Source organism: Lampetra planeri, chromosome 11, assembly GCF_965212315.1.
Source record: "Lampetra planeri chromosome 11, kcLamPlan1.2.h2, whole genome shotgun sequence".
Classification (NCBI taxonomy): Eukaryota; Metazoa; Chordata; class Hyperoartia; order Petromyzontiformes; family Petromyzontidae; genus Lampetra; species Lampetra planeri.
In genome coordinates this window covers 3,636,702-3,649,308 of record NC_136117.1, presented here as the reverse complement: position 1 = coordinate 3,649,308, position 12,607 = coordinate 3,636,702, and the positions used below count along the sequence as shown (strand labels likewise).

The window sequence follows — 12,607 nt, the reverse complement described above, 5'->3', positions numbered from 1 at the left end:
GATGGAGAGATCGAACCGTCTGCGCGCCACCGCCTTGCCCCAATCTCCCAGCAGTGAACGCGGCTGGTTATAAGGGCAGCTCGTCGCACGCGGGGGGAACTGGTGCGACGCAGCTCGGAGAAATGCACGGCTTCGCGTGCCGGTGGATGACGGCGTGTCGAGCAGGATACGTACGGCGTCGCCGGCAGAAATGGCATCTCCACCTAGCCCTGGGCCTTTCCTAAGCCAACACGTCCTCAAACACGATACCCCGGTGTATTCTATATATCCCCAGAGGGGAGCCGAAATCGGCTGGGCTCACAACCTGCTCTCACCTGCGGTGGTTCGCCTTGATACGCGCTTGCGGAGAAGCACTGCACCCAACAACAGCGATAATGATTTTTGGTATAGCGCCTTGTATACCCAAGCGAGTCTCGGAGAACTGAACATCATCTCATCTCGAACACCAGGGACAGCTGGTGACTGTCACCTGGCCTGTAAATGACTATTCGTCTGCCAGTAAAGGGCATAGATTGCTGCTGTGCATAAATTGAGTAATTTGCAGGTAGCTTTTTAACTTGGCACCTTCGATTTGCACGGTTGGCTACGTACGGCGCGAAAGAAGTTCTACATACATTGGGAAATTTGGACTTGCACAGTGGCCTACTCCTGGAAATGACACCACGGGATCTTCCACGTCAACTGTGAAGCGGGCGGCGCGTAGTATTTTTATGGTTAATCCACTCGGCAGTAACAATTAAGGCGGCTGCCAGATTCGAACCGTTTGAACCTCCGCAACAGGTGGCAAACACGCCGCCGCCAAAAGGTAATGTACACCATTGGTGTGCATGTACTGCGTGCGTGCCGGACCATGTGGAGAATTGACGCTTGTGTATCGATCTTCTGGAGGGCTTTGTGTGATTGAGGAACGGGGGGGAGAGCGTGGCGCCGGGGCTTGGTAAGTGGCAGCAGGAATGTCATTCCCTCGGCAACAAACAACCTTGAAGTATGCCTTTGCTTTTCCTCTGCAATTAGCGATACAATGGGAACTCTGCCCCCCGCCGCCACGGCGTAGGAGTGATGTTCCATGTTAAATATAGCCCGCTGAGCCGGTGACATTCGCTAAAGATGCAGGCCTGGGTAACACGCGCAGTCAACCGCGATCAACAGATCGCTCGGCCGGCGCTATGTAGAGGAGAGTCGCGTGAAGGGGCCTCGTCTGGCTACGGTGTCGCAGCCGCGTTGTGACAGAGACCTCTGCGAGGATTGATTTGGTCCAAGTCCACGCTCGGGAGGCCTGCGATGCTGCTCGCTCGCTCACGTGTGCGGGTCACGCGAGCGGGATGGGGGACCCACGGTTCTGCCTGCGTTCTGGCTTTTTTCTATCCCTCAGACGAGGTTCACGGTTCGGTGCATTCGTTGCGCTGCAGATAACGCGGTGGAGGCAGCATCGTGGGGGCTTAAATCCCGCGACTTGCCTCCGCCAGCCCCTCAGCGCTCATGCAGATGTGACCGCGCTAACATCTATTATGGGAGCGGTAAACCGCACGCTCGGCTTTGAACGTAATCCTTCCATTAAGCCATCCTTCTTAATAAATCCTTCGCTGCGCCACACGTTTTGTCATGCCGGTTTGCGATAGCGTCGTTTGGCCATCACTGGCGGCTGGGGTCGCTCGTTGAGTATCGAGTGTGATTTGCCGCTTCGGCCAATGAAATTAATTGCGACGCGAAATGCCCCTGAAATGGACGTGCCTTTCAGTGATGGGAAAATAAAATGATCGGCAGCCTTATCGCCGAGAGACCCTGGGGTGCAAATGTTTTTTGCGATGGCAATTACTCAACTTGACGGAGCAATTTTTCGCGTGTTTAACTGTCGTCGGCGAGCCTTATGGTAAGTCGCCTAATTTGCATGTCGTCCATCCAGACAGTGTAGGCGGGTGTCATTGCAAACAACGAGGCTGCCGGCTTTTGCGATTAAGCTGCGGCATTGGCACGTGTGTGATAATTATCGGGACGTTGCAGAAGTTGCTGAGCGAATCCGCGGAGGGGGGCTCGATAATTCCCCCATGTCGAAGCGCCTAGTAGTCGGCACCGCCGAGAAACGTGGATTGCAAAATCCAGTCAGCCGCCCCGTTATGCGGCCGCACTTTGCAGCGGTAACGTGTGCTGGTGGTCTCATCTCCATCACCAGCGATCGCGTAAAAAAAAAATTAGGCTCTCTAGATATGTGTTTTTCCAGATATTTGGCCTTGTTGAAATATGCAGGCTAAATTTTTAATTAAAAATTTGACTTTATTGGCATGCGCCAAGCAGTGTGGTAATAAAAGGCCTGCGGAAGGACTTCCCAAGCGGTTGAAATTATACCTTCCTGAGAGGTTTTGCTGACTGATGGATTTCCAGAAGGACATTTATTCTTCGCATTCATATAACCGTTCAATATACCACATGTTCATGGATGTCCCTTGCCTATAGAGTCAGGAAAGAGCCGTACGATTTTTTTTGTGCGGGGCAGTCCCCTGCTGACTATACTTGGAATAATGTAACCAGACAATGGTTTCCATGCATTAGGAACGTTGCTGAAAAACATCGCTCCCGATGAAAACCGTTTTGGTCGTTGAACCTCGTTAGTGACATTCTTGTTCACATCGCACCAGGAGGCCACGGAGCCTTTTTGTTTGTTTACCCCGAACGGCGGCGGCACTTTTGTTAAATTGGTGGCAAGTCGCAAAAAAACATAAAACGTCAAATCAAAAAATCTCAGCCTTTGGCAAATCAAATGAAAAATGTGAAAAAACGGTAAAGTTTTGCGATGCTTTACAAGAAACAAAAAAATTAATAAAAAATGAGATTGCATTGACGTGTAAAGTGGAGACACCTTCGTGCATGCTCTGACGTATTCTTACTGTGAGCAATGGTGGACTCTCTCAAGAAAGGATATTTAAAAGTACAGTGGGTCCCTCGGTTAACGGTATTAATTTGTTTCCATGAGAACCATCGTTAATTGAAATTATCGTTAATCGAATATAGGAAACGCATGTTAAAGGCTTAATTTGTTCCAAGACGATCGGAAGTCAACCTTTTTCAACCTAAAAACAATAGTTTATAATATTTAAACACGCAATTTTAATAAACGTTATAAGAACATATTGAAGCATCGATATTAATAGAAACATGGATAAATAATGAATAAACAGAGCATAAAAAGGTGCAGAAATAGAGCAGCAATTAAATATTTATACGTTAGGGGTTCATGAAGAAGTTGGGGTGGGAGAACGTTATTTTTGGAAGGAGAGTCTCCTTTCAAAAGGGCGTCGCGGATTGGCTAAGGTCTGCTGAGTCCACTTAGGAGCGCTCCGATTGGCCAAAATTGGCGGCCGTATGATATCGTAAATCGAACATTTATCGTTCATAGAAACAATGGGGGGATCCTATGGGAGGCGGATCATTCATCGGAATATCGTGAATCGATGGGCATCGTAAACCGAGGAACTACTGTAATTATTTAGGGAGGCCTCCCTTGGTGTGAAGGCTTCTAAGGAGGGCCTTAGAAGCCTTCACCCCCCCCCCCGCCCCACATTGGGATATTTCCCCCCTTCCACAGAGGTGCGTGCTCAGTGCAAGTGAGCACACTCCTCTGTTACCGGCACGACAAAATCCGTTGCGTACAAATGCGACGATGCTGGAAGGTCTGCACCCGCGGATTTATGAACTCAGCGGTTTTTCACTGCCACTTGCTACGGGACAATGTCGCACGTCCAACTCGCTTGGGTTCGTGGCTTCATGAACGCGCCGGATTGCATTGCCACCTCCGTGGACCCCCGGCTGCCCGGTGGGGTTCGAAGTCTCGGAAGCGTGCAAAAATCCACCGACCCTTGCATCATCTCAGGAGCACAGAACACTCATCGCACGATTGCTACGGGACAACATCACGCATCCGACTCGCTGGGGGTCTGAGGTATAGGTGAATGTATGAACGATGTCGGTTATGGGAACGTCTGTTGGAAATGACAGTGGCACCAGGCACAATTACTGCACCGGATGTGGGCGGTTAATTGGTCAGGGTGAATGTGTGATGGTCGGATATGCGACGTTGTACTGTACTTTGCGGTTGGGTGGTGCTGCGGGCATAGCGGTAAAATCGGTCAGGTGGTCATAAGTGCAGATCATCACCTTCCCAAAGGGTTGATAAAATAAGTACCACTTTTTGCCAAACTCAACATTGGTTGTCCTCTAGAGGGGGACTTGCACCCACCATTAGAAATGTGAAATTTCCATTCACGGTCTGTTCAGCCCAAAGTGATGAGCAGTATCCGAGCGAGATGCCTTAATGAAATCTCTTGAATTATTTCAACATTCACCAATTACTTGTGAGCGGGTTCTTGTGAGATTTAATAAAGGGGGATTTTTGAGCGTCCGTTGATGTATTTGATCGACTTCAGACAAACGAACGCGCAGAGCCAGATCAATAAGTGATTTTCTTCAGGTCTTGGCTTAAAGCATTGTAAAATGGCAACGTGTCTCCAACATCGATATTTTCCATCGGCGGCTATTTTTCAACGTGCCACATGTACGCATGTCCTCGCTCGCGCAACAGAACGCCCAACTCGCAGAGGGTTAAGTGGTTGAGATTTTCATTTCGCGGTCTTAAGAGTTTCTCCTAATGCATCGGCGCTTATCTGTGCGTGCAGTCAGGCTTGTCGGAAGCTTCATTAACTACGGAGATTTTATTTTTTACTTAGAAAACTGAACACTCCGTACATACATGTTTCAGCAGCTTTAAATCAATGTATATTTTACGGTGCTTTCATGAACAGAATATTACAGGAATAACATTGTTGCTTCCATGGGCATATCAGATGCCTGCGCTTAGGTGACCTGGCTTATTCAAGGCCAGCTCTCCTGATTCAAACCCAGGCTGTCGGTGGTGGTAGTGGCTTCGTGCTCAAGCGCAGGAATTAGGGCCCGGCTTTCCAGTTGAACCCGAGTCTCGCTGCATCGAGGCCGATGGGCGGTCGTGAAAATGCTTGGCACACACTTATTGGCTGCATGTGCTGCCTGGGTCTTGTATGCTTCGTAAGTGGGCCAATATTTACTGTTAATATTTGTATGATAGCGATCGTCTTAATTTGGCTGATGTTGATGTAGAGCAACAACTATACTTTTTACATTGTGGCGGTTGAGCCAGATATTTGCGTCAGGAGTTGTGCGGATTGTGTTGCTGCGACGACCAAGTCGGGCATTGAGTCACTTTACGTCCCACGCTTCTGTTCTGGGTGTTGGCAGCGGTCGCCCCCACACTGTGCATCATCAAGCTTCAGCTGTTGTTGCTGCCGTGGTTTTCGTGCGAATGCGTTTTTTTTTAGGGTAGCTGCCCGTAACCTTCATGGAAGATCTAGGTCAGGGATCTTCTGCGTCGGGTCATTCACGATGCTATAATGAGTTCCTCCGTGTTCGGTGCAAGAGTTTGTCCTCATTAAAACTTGGTTCCTTCCCTGCTGCTGCTGCTGCTGCCTGCTGCTGTTGCGTCTGTGGCAGGACGACCCCTGAGGTGCAGCGAGCGAGGTGAATGAAGGACGCAGAGGCAAGAGCTCTCACCCCGTCGTGGTCCGTTGCCGCTGCCGCCACTCACGTCGAGCAGGTGCGGATCTTCACGTTCTAATCGTTTTGCTGCCAAGGTATTGTCGGTGAAGGGTTTGTACGTGTGTATGTATGTATTTTGAATTTCTTTTGTACCGTACGTAGCCAACCGTGCTCATCGGAGGTGCGGAGGGAAAGGACACCAAGCTAAGCACAACAATCAGTTCTAAAGAAATTAGTTTTAAATCTAAATTTAAAAGTGTGTAGCTCCAGTAGCTTCCTAAAATCGGGAGGAAGAGCATTCCAGACGGCCGCGGAAGTGCATCTGCATTGCTGATTAGTTCCTCCCAACGGGAACGCCGCACGATGTCGAGCCTGTCAATCAGATGTGACGCTGCCTCCGGGTCACCAGACTGTTCACATTGTCAAAGTAGCTCGGCACACTCAGCATCGAGGCATGGGGTATAGATGGAATAAACACCACGCGGTTGTGGTCTTTGGTGGCTGCTTTTTGTCAGTGCCCTCATAAAGCGCGGGTACGCTTCACACTATTGAGACGGTGCTCGGGATGCAGACGATGCTACGCTCTACCGGCGCAGGTCTGTCCACTGTGCCTTGCGGAATTTCCAGCGGGTTTTTCAGGTGCTCCTGATGATGGGTAGCTGTGGTCCGATGTGGACAAACGATGGGCGGTGCCGACTCCTGGGGCAGTTGTTCGGAACGCTGCACGACGCTGGCATTTGATGGCCGTGAGCTGCGCTGGCCCAGCAGAGGTCCGGTGAATATTCCTGATTCCACCTGGCTGCTGCGTATCCCCCCACTTTTTATGGCGGCTGCTTGTATACATTGCAGACAGTATAAGCGCGCCAATGCGTCCTGCATCGCAGGCAAGAGAGGGTGGCAGCGGCTCGACGCCAACCAGTTCACATTTCACATTCATTGCACGGCCATATTCTGGGTAAAGTCAGTATCAGACAAGGTCATACCCAGCTGTCTGGAAACGCCCCGCCTGGTCATCTGAAATATGGGTCTCCTGTAAACAGACGACGTCGATATTGTGTGATGTGGCTAAATTATGCAAGACGTCGCTTTCAGACGCAGGATTGTCCTTCGACATTGAGCTGAAGAACAACACGGAGCGCTGGCCCTGCAGCCTTGGAGAACTGAGGCCTGGGCGGGAGGTGTAACTGTGGCCACGTGTTGGCCGGTATCGTGACAATTCGGCCAGCTAGCTGCAGCTTTGGTTTCCCCAGACATGGCTGACGTGGCCGGTTACTTGCAAGGGGACACGACAAGAATGTGGCTGCATTTATCCCCCATTGCCTGTTGATTGCATCAAAAGAGCTCGTTTTGTAGTCGTGTTTTGTACCTGCGGAGTGAACCTGCATGCCCATTGTGGGTAATGTTTGCTCACGTTGTGTCAATGCTTGGCACCACAGCGAGCGGGGAGGGCAGTCGCGGCTCTGAACAAGTGGCGGAGAGTCGATATTCTATTCTTGTGCCAGGGCCATAGCTGCCGTGACTTCCCAAAACGTAGTAACTGCAGCAGTTTTTGAGGAACGATGAGTTGAGTGAACCTCAAATGGGATTTTAAATTTGAAGCCTCCAGGTGGCTCCGCGGCTCGCAAGCTGAAGTCTGCGAGTTCAATTCCTGGTTGGGGCAGGCGCTCACTCAGACCATCACCAGTGGTTGTCCTATGGATAGACTTTCCCCCACCACAGGAATGTGGAATTTCCACCACTGGCTCAGGGCGGTAAACAGGAGATATTTTAACACGTAGGCTTTTGCGACCAATATTCTCCGTAATAATGTTTTTTTTGTGGGTTGGATCTCATAAATATAAATGTGTCGTTAAACCCGCCATCACCCGACACAGCTGTGTGTTCACTCTCCAACACACGGTGGGCTGAAGTAGTAAACTAATTGGCACATTTTGTTTACGTGCCAAACCGTACTAATTGGCTGCGACCTAACTAAAAAAAAGCTTTATTATGGAAAACAGGAGATGGTCACTGCCTCTACTCATCTGAGCATTGCGAGTCAGATGCACCGACATGGCACCTCCCGGCTAGTGCAGGGGGAAGTTCGTAGCGCTACAAAAATGATAACTGCTCATGCGCTTGATCAATTTAAATACGCTGCCGTGTTTAAGAAATTAAAATTCAAATAGCAATTGTTTTTTGTTATAACCCTTCCTTTTCAACTGCTGAATTTTGTTGTTATTGCGATAGAGCCACGGGGACTAGCTGAGACAGTGTAGTGACTGGTCCAGCGGGAACACACGAAGGTCCGGGCTGCTGAGAGACGCACACGGTGGCGAGATGTTAGCTCCCTCGCCTGGTATGCAGGAGGTCATGGGATTGATCCTGGCCCTGACGATGCCTGTTTATTTGGAGTTTGCCTGTTCTCACCGTGGTCGCTTGGATTTTTCTCCAGGTGCTCCAGTTTTTCCCTCCACATTTAGTATCAACACGTGTTCAGAGTTTTTGTCTGCCATACATTCCCACGCGATGATCAGCCACTTCGTTGAGCTATCATTTGTGGCCAGGTCGCTTCTGAAAAAGAGCTGTATAGCTCAGTGGGCCTTAGCTTGTAAAATAAAAAAGTATAGTTTTTTGTTTTAGATAGATGTACGTTTGTGGGAATGTGACAAAGGTGCGCTGTGTAGTGCTCTTATCAACTCGGGCCCTTACATTCCTCCGCACTGTTTCACCCACGGCTTGACGGCTCTCATCCGTTTAATCTTCGCCTACCCCCCCCCCACCCCTCCTTACCGAGACTCGAGCCTTGTGGTGGGAAAGCCCAGCTCCGGAGTGATCCGTGCGATCGACCAATCGGGGCGCATGTTATCGCCTGTCTGCCAACGGTGCGATTGATGAAGCGAACATGCGCTTGGCGAGGATGATGGAAGAGGAAGGTGGGTTGTAGGCACGGTGACTTCCTCGTACCTCCGGGAGTGTTTTCCTGCGCAAGTGAGCATCGAGGCGACACTCGTTTCTGGATCGTAGCCCTGAGCCAGTGGTGGAAATTACATTTCTACGAGGAGCCGAGTCTGTCCATATGCCAAACCGTTATTGACTTCCCCACAAAGTGGTACTCTTTTTAGCGACCCGGAGGGATGATGGACTGAGTCAACACCCCCCCCACCACCCACATGCCACGAGTCTTAGCTCTGGCGCTGAGACCAGTGGCATGTGGATACATTTTTGATGCATTACTTCGGTGTGGGAGCGAGAGTATTTATTCAAATGCTTTGTCAGCAATGGCACGGGGAGTTTTTAAACGTCAACCTGGCTGTCTTATACGTCGACGTAATTCAACAAGTTTTCCATTAGGAGGCCAGCGTTTGTAAGAATGGTATTTTTTAAAAGATTATTCCACAGTGAGGGAATTGATGATGATGATTATAATAATAGTTTCATATTTATATACACATACCTATCCTTCTAAAACTATATACGTGCTATGGATGCACTGGTTCCTACCATAGGGATGTGGAGTTTTCACTCCTGTATCGGGATTCACAGTTTACTTGAGTATTTTAACATGGAGGCTTTCACGACCAATATCCATAATGGAGGTTTTTTGGGTTAGATCACGTAAATATAAATGCGTCGACATTAGAGCATTGTCAAATGCTCGCTATGAGCAAGGAAACATTCGGCTTCATGTTTGTAACCCTGAAGGCTCTTTCGCCCCATGCTCCCACTGTGGTCGTACACTGCGGTGTCAAAACAGCCATTCCTAATGTCGAGTGGAACATGTCGCTGCTCAAGCGTATGGCAAAAACCGGTGGTTGAGGGGGGGGCATAGGTGATGGTGAAGAACACCCGAGCTCGCGACGGCGCTTACAATCAGAGCACGCGCGCCGTACTCACTAGCGTTGCGAGGACACGAGTAAAGGTTGTTGCTGCAGCATCTCAAATGTAGAAGGCAAGTATCTGCTGGATGGGGATGTACTTACGAGCGACGGGTTGTTAGGAGCTGAGCCTAATAAGGGCTAGTCGAGGATTATCAGCATTTGGTGTAAATTGAAAATTATCCCGCTGCGAAGCTAAGGCAGACCGTCGGCCATGAGGGGAGTTTTTTTGTTCCTTGCGCTATATTAACCAAGGGCACATTGGTGAGTTATGCGGCGTGCTACCAGCATTCTGCGGTTGGGGCCCTGGTCGCTGAGCCTCAAGTGGAACGATCTCGCTATCACCCAAAGTAATCGCATGCCGTACAGTTATTTTGTTGTTTCAGTTTCATGTAACCAGGTGAGGGGCCCCACCAAGCATTCATTATATGTACAGTAAAACCTTGGATTGCGAGTAACTTGGTCTGCGAGTGTTTTGCAAGACGAGCAAATTTTTTAAATAAATATTAATTTGATAAACGAGCGAGGTCTTGCAATACGAGTAGTACGTGTATACGCTTTGTCTGTCGAGCGTCACGTGATCACAACTAATATACGAGTGCTTTGATATACGATTGCTTTGGATTACAAACACGTTTCTGGAACGAATTATGCTCGCAATCCAAGGTTTACTGTATGTGTGTTTTGTAAAGGAGTTGGTCGATCCGGCAGGTTGTGTGTGGTGGGGTAAAGTGTGTGTAACTCCGACCTGCAGGACTGTTTGACACCTCTTCCGTTGCTAGAGTTCCCGGTCACGGGAGGGCCTTTTTGGCAGCAGTGACGTGAGCAAGCACTTGCAGCGCTGCGCCTTTGCCTCTCCCGTTTAGCTATACAATGTAGACCTGAGCAACTATGCTGTGGCTTTGTTGGGACAAGTTCCACTTTGTTTGTGAATTCGTTTCAGGTAATTGTCAAACTTTGGATGTATGTTGTTATGCAGGCAAGAACCTCCTTGTTACTGGCGCCACTGGACTTTATAAACACCACTGTAGCACAGTTATCACGCAGGCGTTAGCAGGCGGACGAGGACACTGAACCGCCAGAATTTGTGCGATGGTTATTTGTTGCATAATTCTAGCGTTGAGATGCAGCGGTCCGACATCCAATCAGAATGCTGCGAGTTCAAATCCTAGTGGGGGGGGGGGGGTCAACTCAAGCAATCATCCCTCTAGGTGAGATAAAATGAGTACCACCTAGTGGGGGAAAGTGACAGGAGTGGATGTCCGGTCCGACTAGCTCAGTGGGAATTTTTTAGAAAGGCCTTTTGAGGAGTTAACTTTGAGGCGTTATCCTTGAGGCGTTAACCTTGAGTATTTTACCCTGAGGAGTTAACCCTGCCCACTTTAGAACAGATACACAAGCGGTGTAATTTAGAAGACGAAAGTGGCAACAAGTCGAAAAATCACGGTTGTGGAACTTTTATTCACGTTCTGGATTGTTTAAACGGACTGATCGCTGTGGTCACCAGGCCAGACCATCATCTCTTGGCTGCTCCCTCTTATGGATTGACTTGGCCTTGGCTATAGGAATGTGTAATTTTCCACCACACCCCCCGAAAGAAAGTGAAAACCACTCATTCCTGATTTCAGCAGGATAACACCTTGACCTGTTTTTCACCTTTGCCAAAATACACATTCCAGTCGGTTATGAATGATTAAAAATGCATACGTTTACTCGGCGAATGCATTTGAACACGTACGCTTCTGTACGCGCTGTTTAAATGAATGCCCCCGTTGTTGGGAGCCCCGTATCGTCCGTCCCCCTACGCCTGTGTACGTGTTAAGTGGCTTTTTTGTATCCCCCCCCTTCTTCTCTTTCTCTCGCGCTCTTTCCTCTCTCCCCGGCCGCTTTTGTGCCTATAAACAAGATGATGCAATTGGATGACGTAGTGCCCAAATGAGTCACGTCTGGATAATGCTCTCCCTCTCTCTCTCTCCCACTCTCCCTAGCCGCTCTCTCACTCTCTCTCTCCCACTCTCCCTAGCCGCTCTCTCACACTCTTTCTCTCTCTCTCTCCCACTCTCCTTAGCCACTCTCTCTCTCCCTCTCTCCCACTCTCCCTAGCCACTCTCTCACACTCTCTCTCCCTTAGTGGTCACTGAATTCTGGCTCAGCCGGCCCCTTTGCTCGCGTTTGTTTTGTCTGTCCCAGGGACACTGCTCCGTTGGCTCCGTGCCACATCCCCACTCCTCCCGTGTCCCGTAAACAAAAGGCCGCTCCTGGGCTCTTATCCAGAGACATCTCACATGGTGGGTTCTCTCCGTTTGGCTTGCAAGCCTCCTCCTCCCCCCATCAGCTCAGCTCCCAATCCAGTGCACTCTGCCTCCCCACCCAGTCTCCTCCGCCCTCGCCTCATCACAACCGTCGTGCCCCGCGTAAAAGATTTTTAAGTTGCGGTGGCGGCGCTTGATTTGATCACGTCGACCGCCGAGGCCAAGTATTTCAAAGAGACGCCGTAGAATGTGAGAAAGAAAAATTGACAAGCAAACAAATGCATAAACCATCAGCCTTAGCTTGGTGATTCCGTCTGAAAATAAACAAAAGTTGTTCCATGCCATGCTTCTTGGAGTGCATCATTTCGGGAGCATTGGTTTGGCGCAACTAAACGCTGGACCGTTTTGGCATTGAACATCTCATCCTCAGAGTCGGCCTCGCTCGGACCAATGCTGGTCGACTGCCAGATCTTTATGAGCAAAGAAACACCCCCTGTTAGGTATGGGTCCTAGTTGGGCACTAAATTATATTAATACGAATATAAATAATATTATACGTAACACGATAAACATTTCGTTTCCTTGCGTTCATTCTCCACAACGACACATGCTGATGTTTATGTTTGGGAGAACGTGAGACTTATGAGACTGAGACTGAGCCACAAGCGCTTGGAAGTTAATAGAGTTATCACAAAAGTCCACGTGCTTGACATGATTAGGATAATCATCTGTACATTTAATTCAATTTATTAATTAATTTCGCTTTTTCTTTAATAGGAGCTGCTGGGCTTTAAGCACATTTTCATCAAACATTTCTGCAGGTCACAGTTGCTAAGCAGACCTCTAAGCCTTTGATGCAAAGCGGCGGGAGTAGCCGGCAAAGGATAATCGTTGAGATTTGGCGAGATTTTTTATAAATCAAATTCACTGAATAAGTTA

The 12,607-nt window shown here is 49.1% G+C and overlaps 1 protein-coding gene across 2 annotated transcripts in view; it reads left to right on the top strand.

Annotated features, from left to right (window-relative positions):
- CDK17 (cyclin dependent kinase 17) overlaps positions 1-12,607 on the top strand; it is a 136,527-nt gene that overhangs the window by 50,509 nt on the left and 73,411 nt on the right. For both annotated transcript variants that reach the window (XM_078598656.1, XM_078598655.1), the window contains exon 2: positions 5,515-5,617. The gene's annotated coding sequence lies outside the window, so the exon portion shown is untranslated. The remainder of the gene's footprint in view (positions 1-5,514; positions 5,618-12,607) is intronic.